Here is a 12343-nt window from a genome sequence, read left to right on the forward strand (position 1 = left end):
CCTAAAATACACCACCATCATTCACGTCCCAGAGAAGCCATTTCTCTACTGCTACAATAAGTACCGCCCGCTTGCACACTTTCCCATCAATATGGAGCACATCAAACCTCCCACTCCACTGAATCCCTACCAGCTTCCTTATCGGTCCAACTGCTCAACAGATGATGCTATCTCCATTGCCCTCTAATCAGCCCTCACACACCTGAAGACCAAAGACTCACATGTAAAAATCCTGTTCATCAACTTCAGTTCAGCATTCAACAGCATCATCCCCGAGCAACTCATCTTCAAACTGAACCTGCTGGGACATAACATCTCCCTGTGCAACTGGCTGTTGGACTTCCTTACGGGGAGACCCAAGGCAGTTCTGGTCAACAGAAAACATCTCCAACACCATCATGCTGAAAACAGGGGCCCTCAATGATGTGTGCTGATCCCCCACCTCTTCACTCTGTTGATCCACACACATTCAACTCCAAACTCTTTATCAAGTTTGCAAACGACACAAATGTGGTGGGCTGAATCAATGATGACACAACCTAGCGGAGTGAGGTGATGGTGATGTAGTGCTAAAACAACAATCTCCACCTGAATTGGGAGAAGTCTAAGAGAGTATTAGTGGACTTCAGGAGAGGGTGCACGCAGCATTCCCCACTAACCATCAATGGTGCTGCAGTGTAGCGGGTGAGGAGCACCAAATTCCTGGGTGTACACACCTGAGAAAACCTGTCGCGGACCAATAACACCGCATCACTGGCCAAAAAGGCTCAACAAATATGGAAACCGAAAAGACAGAGAGCCCCGTCTCCATCATGATTTCCTTTTACTGAGGGACAATCGAAAGCATCATGTGCAGCAGACTCACCTACTCCACCTCATGCTGCAAAATCTTGCAAAACACTGTGAGAGAAGCTGAGAAGATCATCAGTGTCTCTTTCCTCGCTCTTCTGGACATTTATAACACCAACCTCACCCACGAGGCCACCAAGATCGCAGGACTACTACCGCTTTAGACTCCTGGCATCAGGAACAGGCCTGGATAGTCTTTGGGCCAAAACTGGCAGGCTCAAAGACAGTTTCTTCCATCAGGCAGTCAGGATACTCATCTCCCTCTCTGCTTTGGTCTCATTATTATTATCCCTCCTTGGCACTCACCACCATTGACTCAAGACCAGAAATTAGGATCATGCACAAACCCTACTTTAAATACAGTATTCGCCCTGCCCTTGCAGCACTGTGTATATTACCCAACTGATTGTTCTGCTCCACTCAACTGTGTATATTCCTGCTCAAAACTAAGACGTGGTAGCAAATGTAGGATAAACAGGGGGGAAATGTAGGAATAATTGTGATCATAATTAGCATACATCTGCTTCCAATAATGAAATGCTTTGCTCTGCTCTAGATAACATGGCAGCCTCCTCGCAGGAGATAGCAAGAACAAAAACATCTAATCATCAGAACTGTTAGAACTGCTGTCCGTTAAAAAAATGATGACCACACATGTATTTGGCAATCTTCCACACATGCACACGCACATGAACAAACATGTACACCTTGTTTCAAACTGTTTTGCTTGTCGTCTCCTTTTTGTAACATCCATGTAAATAAGGGGCATCCTAAAACTAAATAAATAGAGGTGCTGAGGAGAGGATAATAAGTGAGTGCAGTGGTGAATTGTACGAGACAGTTCCTCTCCTCTCTCCTCGCGAGACTTGAATAGGTGTCTTTGCTTCTTTTTTTGTCCTATTTAATGAATGTCTGATTGGTAAATCTGATATTTACTGGTCCTTCAAGGTGGATCTCAAGATACCGGAGGTTTCCAGGGGGCAAGTCGACGTCCAGACAAAGACCGTGGCCACGGCACTTGAGACCCTTTCCGGGACTGGGCCTCGACTTTGCGTCTGGAGGCTGAGGGTTGACGAGAAGCCGAAGGAAGTGAAGAGATCTCTGGTGAGTAGGAAACTCCCACTCTCATGAGGAATGAGTGAATGCGCATCTGGGTGACTGCGGCAGAACTAAACCTCGATAATACTCGTCACTATCGAGTAGACTAATTAGTCTATAAAACTGAGAAAAGGGCAAGGTATGTCCTGTACATGAGCTCCGTGAAACGTGTGCATGTGTAAAAGTGTGAGTGGAGGTTGGCTACCTCATTTGAACAGGAAATTGAGTGACAACTGTTTGAGGATGCAGAGGTAAGAATTCTCTGCCAATTGTGGTAGAAGCTTGAGAATTACCTCAAATGGAACGTAATTGTCACCCTGTTAAGGGGAAGTCAGTTTAGTGACCCGAGGTGAACCTCCCATACCGGATCAGTCAGGGCCGGGTTAACAAACCCCGCCCCCGGCACTGCTAACCTGCAGGGCGTCAGTGGAAATTCAGCTACTGTGGGTCGAAGGCAAAGACGAGGAGGAAACCGGATCCATCGTCACAAGAAAAAGAGGAATGCACAGAGCCTACAACTGAGTGTAGGGACTTTGAATGTTGGGACTATGACTCAGGAGTTGGTTGACATGATGATTAGGAGAAAGGTTGATAGAGAGCAGGTGGAAAGGTAGTAAGGCTAGAAGTTTAGGAGCGGGGTTTAAATTATTCTACCACGGAGTAGATGGGAAGAGAAATTAAGTAGGGGTTATTTTAAAGATAGAGCTAGCTAAGAATGTCTTGGAGGTGAAAAGAGTATCAGATCGAGTGATGAGACTAAAATTTGAAATTGAGGGTGTTATGTATAATGTGGTTAGGGGATATGCCCCATAGGTAGGATGTGACTGTGAGTTGAAAGAGAATTCTGGAAGGAACTAGATGAAGTAGTTCTGAGCATCCCAGACAGTAAGAGAGTTGTGATTGGTGCATATTGTAATGGACATATTGGTAAAGGAAACAGGGGCGATGAAGAAGTGATGGGTAAGTATGGCATCCAGGAAAGGAACTTTGAGGGACAGATGGTGGTGGACTTTGCAAAAAGGATGGAGATGGCCAGAAGAGGGAGGAACATATAGTGACCTACAAGGGCGGAGGTAGAAGCACACAGGTGGATTATATTTTGTGCAGACGATGTAATCTGAAGGAGATTACTGACTGTAAAGTAATGGTAGGGGAGAGTGTAGCTCGACAGCATAGGATGGTGGTGTGTAGGATGTCTCTGGTGGTGGGTAGGAAGATTAAGAAGACAAAGGTAGAGCAGAGAACCATGTGGTGGAAGCTGAGAAAGGAAGAATGTTGTGTGGCCTTTTGGAAAGAGGTGAGACAGGCTCTCGATGGACAGCAGAAGCTCCCGGAAGACTGGACTACGACAGGTAATCAGAGAGACAGGCAGGAGAGTACTTGGTGTGTCTTCTGGTAGGAATGGGGAGAAGGAGACTTGGTGGTGGAACCCCAAAATACAGGGAGTCATACAAGGAAAGAGATTAGCGAAGAAGAAGTGAGACACTGAGAAGACTGAGGAGAGGCGAAAGGAGTACATCGAGATGCGACCTAGGACAAAGGTAAAGGTGGCAAAGGCTAAACAAGAGCCAGAGGGATAGATTGGAAGCATGTGCAGCAGGTAAGGGTGATTAAGGATAGAGATTGAAATGTGTTGACTGGTACCAGTAGTGTGCGAAATAGACTTAAACAAAATGCAACAACAAAGCTTGCCAGCAGAACTAAAAATGTGGAAAAAAAAAAAGGTGCCACATTATAAAATGGGATTTATGTCAGCACAGATACAAAACCCATTCTACCAAAAAATCTTTTTAAGTGGGCGGCAATATTGAGCCACGGGAAGTCTCATGTCTCAACAGGGGGAATGGTAGCCTTGGTACAAAGGCATTATACAACCTATGGATTTAACTTGTATGCAAAAAAATTTTGCAGGGCTTGTTTGACCTGTGCTCGACATAATCCACAAGGGAATGTGCGTCCAAAACGTGGTCAGTTTCCTCAGGCTACATATCCATTTCAGAGAATACACGTGAATTTCATTGAACCAAACAAAAGTGAGGGAAAACAATACTGCTTAGTCATCATTAATGCTTTTTCAAAATGGGTAGAAGTATTCCCGGCTAAACAACCTGATGCGCTATTATGTAAAGACATCATACCACGATTTGGTATCCCAGAGACCATATATTGTGATAATGGAACACACTTTGTAAACAAAGTGTTCGACAAAATAGGACACATGTTCCACATTAACTTGAAACACGACTGTTCTTATCATCCACAAAGTAGATAGATGGATTGGTAGATATTATGAACGGCACAATTAAGAATAGACTGAAGAAATGCATGGAAGAAACATGGATGCAATGTATAGATCTAGTCAAACAAAACATCAACATAACAAGCATAACAGGTCTCATTCCATTTGAAACACTGTTTGGGAGACCATACACATTACCAATATTTTCCACACAATGGGAGATAGATGACGAGGCAAATTTAGCAGACTACATGAGAAAAACATTAGAAAAAGATCTGAACTTAAATTACCAGAATGTGATATTACTTCCCAACAGGATCAACAACTGGTGGTTCCGGAAGACTGGGTGCTGACACGCAGCATAAAGAAGAAGCAGTGGCATGATCCAAAGTGAGAAGGCCCGTTCCAAGTATTGCTGACTACACCGACAGCAGTGAAAATAGCAGAGGGAAACACGTGGATGATTCTTACACACTGTAAAAAGGTAATCTCAGCTGAGTCACCCGAAGGGAAAGGTGAGCAAAGTCCAACATAAGGTGGGTGCAGATGTGTAGTATCTGAAAATACTCGAAGGCTGGTGAAGATTTAAAAGACACCTGACTCATTTAGGGGTGACTTGGTCGACATGACTTCAAGATGGCGAAATAAAATCATAGCACGTTGGGCTGCAACTGCGACATCAATTATGATATTTTTGTTCATATGGTATATTTGGGCACCTGTACAGGTGACAAAACCACATAACAGAACCAATAATTATACTCAGTCAACTATGCCTACTACACATAAGATAAAGAGGCGCAACCTCATTTCAAATAAAATTGAAAAACAACAATGCGGCAGTCACTGAGACATGAGGGCAGGACTCCATATGTGCCTCCCAATGAATAAGCTAAGCACTATTTTAATTCCCTGGCCGAGTCTAACTGAACACTTAAATAAAGGGACCCTACAAGGAATAAGGTGTAGATCAAATAAATGGTATCTGACAAATAATGTAGGAGACTCCAGGTGGAACACCCTGGTGGCGGACGAAGGTAACAGATGAACCCCCTCCTGGGGAACATCATCATACTCTCGACATCACAAACACCTAATGAACTTGCTTAAGACAGAAACAGGCCTTACAATACAAGTAAATTTGAATAAAGGTTCAATTATTCCACCAGCCTTTAAGCCTTCTACCACACCTTGCTGGGAATTCCATCTATGGGCTTATGTCAAAGGAAACCCCATTTCCTTCTCACCAATTGCCAATTTAACGCCACCCTGAACCCAAATGCCAGACAAAAGAGTCAGTATACTATGGAGGGGGTTGAAATATTTCAACCAAAAAAAAACAGGATGGACATTTTTTGGCAGTGACCGGTATTTCACAAGTATGAAATAATTGGGTTTTGTTAATGGAGAATGCAGCTAGCATGGTCAACTATAGTTGCATCACCTGCATGGGCCCCAGTCCACTACTACGTGTCATTCCAGCAGCAATCCCATCACAGTGCACCCTGGAAGTAATGACAAAAACAACTCTTAACACCACTTGTCAGAAAAGGAATAGTGTTTATCCGACAACTAAAGCAGTAAATGACAAACCGATATTTTCTACTAATGTTGCATTAGCTAATTTCTCCTGTGTTAACTTTACAGGGACAGGTGTTAAAGTGGGAATTCTTAACAAAACATGGTGTCATGTTATACATCGGCAAAATGCCCCTCTGGTCCCACGCAGCGAAGTGTGGTGGTGGTGCGGTGGCCAAAAGTTGTATGACACACTGATAAATGCATCAGGTACGTGTCCACTGGTATCACTGCTCCTACCTGTGACTGTGTTTCCATCCACAGCAGAGGATATACATTTGGCTGCATCCATCTTTGGACCTCCACTCGTTTCGCGATCTGACCACGAGGCGTAGCAGATGAGTATACGTTGGTTAACCAGATTGCTGCAGGATGGGAATCCATCTTGTTATGGATAACCCCGAATAAAAATGTTGACAGAATCAACTACATGCATTACAATGTACAGATACTAGGTAACTATCCGGAAGCAGGCTTTATAGCCATAAAAGAGCAACTAGCTGCAACCTCACTCATGGCGTTCCAGAACCGCATAGCGGTCAACATGCTCCTGGCCGAGAAGGGTAACGTCTGTACAATGTTCGGTGACCAGTGTTGTACGTTTATTCCAAATAACACAGCACCCAAATGGACTGGGACTAAAAATAGGGAGGGAAAAACCAAAATCAGTATCCGAGTCAGAAACGGGAAGGCGGTCATATAAGTCCAGGTCATCTTTAAAATCAGAAATCAGGCATGGGGGAAAATCATAACACACTGGTTGTCTAGATGGCAAGGTAGGAGAGGACAAAAATACAGAGCCCACTCAGAAAGAGGATGCTTGGTCAACAGACTGAGTGCGCTGGCTGGGAAGCAGACTGGCGGCGTGACTGGCAATGCCGTGTTTTACCTGCTGCGTCCTTTTCTGACCATTTCGATCAGTCATGTGCAGATGCAGGAGTCCGAGGCAGGGACATGGTGTTGAGGGTGATTTTATTCCAGGCAGAGATCATACGCAGATAAAAAGTCCAAAAAAGCAGAGGTACAAAAACACCTAACAACAGGGAGTGTCCGAAAACATGAAAACAACGTTGGATTACTAAAAGGCAAAATACAAGACTTGACGTAGCTGTGGTTCCACAGAAACGGTGATTGTAACAACAAGGCGGAAACACAACGTAAGGCTTGTATACTCACACGACCACTACAGTCTCAAACACAACGAACTGGCCAATGAGAGTGACAAACTCAAGGCTTAAAGTATATTTCTGGGCTAAATAGTTTCTATACGAAGCAGGTATGGGGCTGCTGTTTACAGTGGAGTGAAAGGTTGAGGTTAAGGTGGAGTGGAAGGTGCTGTGGCTTGTGGTGCAGCCTTATGGGTGTGTAGTGTGGAAGTGTCTATTTCGAATCTGCAGTAGAAGCTATTCAGGTCGTCGGCTACCCCGCTCTTGTTTTCTACCTGGGGTGAATGTCACTGGTAGTAAGTGAGCGATTGTAGATCATGCCAAACTGATTTGGAGTCATTCGTGCTGAGATGTTTTTCCAGTTTAACTGCATAATCACTCTTTACAACGTTAATTTATTTAGTCAGCTCAATTCTAGTGCAATTGTAAATGGCCCTCTCCCCACTGGGATATGCAATCTCTTTAGCATGGCGGAGTTGCCTAACTGGCTGAAAACAACGTCTTGTTATTGAATGTGCGAAAGGATTTTGTTGGAACACACACCTATGCCCAGGAACTGATATACGCGGAAACAATATCTGTGTATTCATCTAGGCTGTGCACTGAATTTTCAAAGACACTCCAGTCTCGACAGTTTTAATTTGACCTCGGTGGTCCACTTTTTATTAAAGGCTTCACACATTTAGGTGATTGCCTGTATGTATGTATTTAGTACAGCAAGCGGTGATCAGAGGAGTCAGTGGGTGCGCAGGGGATTGCACGATATGCATTTTTGATGAATGTATAACAATGGTCTATTTGCCCTCGTTGGACATTTAACTTGCTGCTTATATTTAGGAAGTTTGTGGTTAAAGGAGAAGTCCGGTTGTTTGCATTAACAATGTATCTGATAGGTCATGTTATATATACTGTACCTTGAAAGTTTGAGGTTAATCCTCTATCATTTAATGGTGTTTTGAGAAGATTTTTATCGGTAATCATGAATTTTAATGGACGCCACCATTTTGGCAAGTTACATGACCTACGTGCGTGGATGTGACGTATTACATGCGCAAACGAAGTAATCATCGACGGTTTATCGTGTCTTCAGATGCGGTACCACCACGACCAAACACGGTAAATACCTTACTGTATGGCGAAATTTCGTCGTAATTCAGATAGAAATAATCCACGGAATGTTCAGTGGCATATTCTGCACAGTAAGAAAAAAATCTTTTAAGGACCGGAAACCGGAGTGCCCTGAGAAAACCTACGCAGGCACGGGGAGAACATGCAAACTCCACAATTCTCAACATACACACATACACACGTGGACACAAACGCACACGCATACACACACACGCACGCACACAAACGCACACGCATAGAACTCCACAAAAAAAAAAAAAACTCCACAAAAATCAAACCTGGGTCCTCAGAACTGTAAGGCCTACAATTTACCAGCTGAGATATGGTGCTGCTGTTGTGGTGGGAGTATTAACTTCCACCAAGCCAAAGATCATTTTATTATCACGGACCCCAGCCACCTTGATGGCTAAAACAATCTTTCCCACAATATAAGGCCTACCTTTCACTGATGGGTTCTGCCATCCTTCATGGCCACGAGTGCTGTCCTCAGTGCACTCCTGGCTGGTCTAAACGCACTTCAAAATCGATAGGATGGATGAATGGTGTGGCCCGCGCGTCGGCCTCCACGTAGTCAGACTCACGTCATTCCCGTCCAAAAAACCATCCAAATACTCAACATCATTTACAGCCACAGGTTCAAATCTGTATGGACGTATTCCTTCCTGATGGTTAGCAAGTGTACTTGAGTCCCAAGACGCTCGAAAAACACAAAAACACAAACAGTACCAAGGAGACTGTGCCGAACGCTCCCATACAGGTAGGTGCCATCTTGGATTTATAACTTTCTCAACTTTCTTCTGTTATTTCCATGGTTATGTAGCATTAACATGCTGTGGATATAATTTAAAAAAAATCTGTTCATATTCACAAACTTCTACAGCCCAAAGACCCATATCAGTCCAGCTCACAGAACCATCCACGCCATTTACATTTATATTTTAAGCATTTAGTGCCCACACAAAACCACAAGATACCAGTTTAGAGCTTTCAGTGTAAAGTTTTGTGGTTTTGATCATGACATCTTGTGAAAATTGTGACTAAAATGGAGATGGACGGGTCTCTGTACTGTCTGGTTATGGCACCAGTTTACCACGTGAAATTAGATTCATGGTGAAGCAAGTTATGACCAGCTAATGCTTTCATATTAACGTGACAATGTTTTAAATGGATTTCATTCATTAAAATCCTTATTTATGAAAATATACGTACTTGGTCTCAATACATGGGGGGGCTTATGGCCATTCTACCCTGAGAATACCCAATCTCGTCAGATCTCGGAAGCTAAGTGGGTTTGTCCCTGGTTAGTACTTGGTTGGGTGACCGCCTGGGAATACCAGGTGCTGTAAGCTTCTCTCTCAGGCTAAATCCAGAGCGGTTGCATCAGGAAGGGCATCAGGTGTAAAACTCTGCCAAAAAAAATCAGAATCGAAGATGATGCGCTATAGCGATCCCTGACGGGACAAGCTAAAAGGAAAAGAAGAAGACTAAATACACGGCATTTGCATAATTCTAAAACAAGATTGAAAACTTTGTATACAAATTCAGGATATCAAAGCCATTACTATTTATCGGTTTATGGCTATATGAACAAAACAACAACTTCACAAATGCTTACTAGTCAGTGTTTCCACCATGAGGCATGTCGTCCTCCCTCGGTCTGACTGCTTGCTCGACACCTTCATCACCAACTATTTCGTCTGCATTTGAACATGTGTTCAGTCTAAGTGGCTCAAACCATTAACGCCTTTATAAAGCTCGTATTCTTCACCGTCTTCGTGGGACCCTTCTGAATCATGTTCATCGCTCGAATTATTGGAAAATTCAGCGTTGTTCTTACAGTGGAGTCGAACAGCCGCCATGATGTTAATTGCAACTTCTGGCTTCATGCTCCTTCTTGAGTTTTTTCTGCTGTGTCGTTGTGTATTTCCAGCGAATCCAGCAATGTGAAATAAATTTTTACCGATAATGGAAAAATAAAAATGTTTCCTTTATAATGGATTTCAGATTCAAATTCAGCATAAAAAACTGTATAATAGTCCCACACCTGTGCCGCATGGACACTAATTAGACCAGGCATTTAAAGCCTTGAGTGTCTTCTGCATTTGCCAGTTCATTGTGTGACTGTGTACTGGGTACTTCACTAATGTGCGTGAGTACGCAAGCTTGGTGTAGTGCATTCCTTCATCACAGGGATCCTGTTCCCCTATACGCTTGTCACGTCTTGTTCACTTTTCCAAGTTTTGCCTCATCGTCATTGGACCTTGTTTCACGTTTTTGGATCTTGCCTATAGCCTTGCGTTTTTGTGCCTCTGCCTTCATGGAGTGCTTAGCAGTGTATAACCTCTGTTTGCAATAAAACTGCTTGCAACATCATGCCCTTGCCTTGGAGTCCTGCATTTGGGCCCAGTCCCTTGCCCCGTGCCTATGACACATGCATTTTAGAGTATTTCCAGTTTGAATATTTATTGCAGTTTAAGGTGTTTTTAATTGTACTTTCATAACATACCTCAAATTCCAGCACCCTCTGTATGGAATTTGCATGTTCTTCCAGTGTCTTTGTGGCTTTTTTCCGGGCACTCCGGTTTCCTCCCACATCCCACAAACATGTATTTATTAGAGACTCTAAATTGCCCCTAGGTGTCATTTTGAGTGCAGCTACTTTCTGTCTCCATGTGCCCTGCAATTGGCTGGCAACCATTTCAGGGTGTATCGTGTCTCCTGACTGATGACAGCTGGGATTGGCTCCAGCATTCTTGCGACCATTGTAAGGATAAACGGCTTAGAAAATGGATTTTGGATGGATGGATGGATGGATATTTTGTAGTATTTTTTTTCTCGCGTTTTAAATTTTTATCTCTTTGTATTCAAATCATTTTAATTGTGTCAAGCACATTGACTTGCCTTGTGTATGTAATGCGCTATATAAATTAACTTGCTTTGGGTTGCTTTGCTTTAGGTCAGTAGAGAGTGAGTTTCACGTCAAGCCAGGCTCCATTGGGGCAGGGAGAGGTGTGGAAAATTTAAAGTGCTAGCTTGTCTCATTTGTCATTTGCTCCTTTGATTGTTTAGATACAAGTAAATATGGCAGCAACCTTGACTCGTTAGCTCATTCGGCCACGAACGCGTCCCAATTCCTGTCGCATTGTTAAGTTGAATGAGCACAAGAAGCCATTGAAAATGTGTTCAAAGATACACAAACATTCCTATGTAGGTGGATAAATGCTATATTTTGCCATCGATTACAGTGCCGGGTCAATAGAAACTGGGTTAAGGACCAGTGAACTCATCAAATCTTCCCATGTTCTGCCGCCTGTTGCAGAATCCTAAAAAATGTGGTGAATTTGAAGCAGTGTCTTTGCAAAGACATAAAAAAGGATAAGCTATTTAATGCTAAAACTGATGAACAAATACTCATTTTGATTTGATGCCTGCCACAAACAGTATTCCCAAAAAGCTGAGACAGGGCCACATTTACCACTGTTGCATCACCTTTCTTCTTCTTCTTTTCCTTTCGGCTTGTCCCGTTAGGGGTCGCCACAGCGTGTCATCTTTTGCCATCTTAGCCTATCTCCTGCATCTTCCTCTCTAACCCCAACTGCCCTCATGTCTTCCCTCACCACATCCATAAACCTTCTCTTTGGTCTTCCTCTCGCTCTTTTGCCTGGGAGCTCCATCCTCAGCATCCTTCTACCAATATACTCACTCTCTCGCCTCTGAACATGTCCAAACCATCGAAGTCTGCTCTCTCGAATCTTGTCTCCAAAACTTCCAACTTTGGCTGTCCCTCTAATGAACTCATTTCTAATCCTATCCAACCTGGTCACTCCGAGCGAGAACCTCAACATCTTCATTTCTGCCACCTCCAGTTCAGATTCCTGTTGTTTCTTCAGTGCCACTGTCTCTAATCCGTACATCATGGCCGGCCTCACCACTGTTTTGTAAACTTTGCCCTTCATCCTAGCAGACACTCTTCTGTCACATAACACACCAGACACCTTTCGCCAGCTGTTCCAACCTGCTTGGACCCGTTTCTTCACTTCCTTACCACACTCACCATTGCTCTGGATTGTTGACCCCAAGTATTTGAAGTCATCCACCCTCGCTATCTCTTCTCCCTGTAGCCTCACTCTTCCCCCTCCACTTTTCTCATTCACGCACATATATTCTGTTTTACTTCGGCTAATCTTCATTCCTCTCCTTTCCAGTGCATGTCTCCATCTTTCCAATTGTTCCTCTGCATGCTCCCTGCTTTCACTGCATATGACAATATCATCTGCGAACATCA

General features: G+C 43.5%; 1 pseudogene; it reads left to right on the forward strand.

Annotated features, from left to right (window-relative positions):
* The first annotated feature begins 9288 nt into the window (after window positions 1-9288).
* Window positions 9289-9407, forward strand: LOC133509266 (5S ribosomal RNA; annotated as a pseudogene).
* The last annotated feature ends 2936 nt before the right edge of the window (window positions 9408-12343 follow it).

This window comes from Syngnathoides biaculeatus, chromosome 11 (genome assembly GCF_019802595.1).
Source record: "Syngnathoides biaculeatus isolate LvHL_M chromosome 11, ASM1980259v1, whole genome shotgun sequence".
NCBI classification, from domain to species: domain Eukaryota; kingdom Metazoa; phylum Chordata; class Actinopteri; order Syngnathiformes; family Syngnathidae; genus Syngnathoides; species Syngnathoides biaculeatus.